The sequence below is a fragment of the Cebus imitator genome, unplaced genomic scaffold, assembly GCF_001604975.1.
Source record: "Cebus imitator isolate Cc_AM_T3 unplaced genomic scaffold, Cebus_imitator-1.0 Scaffold58, whole genome shotgun sequence".
NCBI lineage: Eukaryota > Metazoa > Chordata > Mammalia > Primates > Cebidae > Cebus > Cebus imitator.
The window spans coordinates 841563-842710 of NW_016107373.1; the positions used below are offsets into that span (position 1 = coordinate 841563).

The window sequence follows — 1148 nt, forward strand, 5'->3', positions numbered from 1 at the left end:
AGGAGGCTGAGGCAGGAGAATTGCCTGAACCCGGGAGGCGGAGGTTGCGGTGAGCCGAGATCGCGCCATTGCACTCCAACCTGGGTAACATGAGTGAAACTCCGTCTCAAAAAAAAAAAAAAAAAAATATTGCTAAGCCAGTTGTCTGGGTTAGAGGTGCAATCTCTGACCTACCTGCAGCATCTATATCTGAGGGTGGCTAATTAGTCTAATGGGAACGGAGGTACAACTTGGACCTCATTAACCCTAACCAGTTCAGCTAATTGTGTTGATGATAAATGCTTCACTTTCATGTAGCATTTTCATAGGCATTATCTCAAAAGGCCTCTATGAGCCGAGTATAATTATCCCCATTATACAGCCAAAAAGACTTCAGCTCAGAGAAAGTAAATGACTTGTTCAGAGGGCTATATAGTGAACTGGAAATTGAGCCCAGGTGTGTCAATCATCATTTAACAAGAGGAAAGGAGAAAAAAGGCGCTTCTTTCTCTTGCTCATGTTTTTCTTATGCTTTTTTAGTGGTTGTGAGTTCTTTGGGTTGTTCTTCTTCCCCTGCTACAGCAACTGCTCAGCTGGGGATGGGCCTAGAAGTCAATAAGGAAGGACTATAAAACAGACAAGGGGGCCGGGCGTAGTGCCTCATGTCTGCGATCCCAGCACTTTGGGAGGCCAAGGCGGGCAGATCACTTGAGGGTGGGAGTTTGAGACCAGCCTGGCCAACATGGCGAAAACTCATCTCTGCTAAAAATAAGAAGAATTAAAAAAATAAAAAGCCAGGCGCAGTGGCAGGCACCTGTAATCCCAGCTAATTGGAAGGCTGAGGCATGAGAATCCCTTGAACCCAGGAGGCAGAGGCTGCAATGAGCCAAGATTGCACCACTGTACTCCAGCCTGGGTGACAGTAAGACTGTCTAAAAAAAAACCCAAAAAACAAAAAAGACAGGCCAGGCACCATGGCTCATGCCTGTAACCCTAGCACTTTGGGAGGCTGAGGTAAGCAGATCACCTGAGGTCAGGGGTTTGAGACCAGCCTGGCCAACATGGTGAAACCCCATCTCTACTAAAAATTGCAACAACAAAAAATTACCCGGTGTGGTGGCACACGCCTATAATCCCAGCTACTTGGGAGGCTGAGTCAGGAGAATCGC

General features: G+C 47.0%; 1 protein-coding gene across 1 annotated transcript in view; it reads left to right on the top strand.

Annotated features, from left to right (window-relative positions):
• LRP4 (LDL receptor related protein 4) overlaps nucleotides 1-1148 on the top strand; it is a 68339-nt gene that overhangs the window by 22736 nt on the left and 44455 nt on the right. The window lies entirely within an intron of this gene.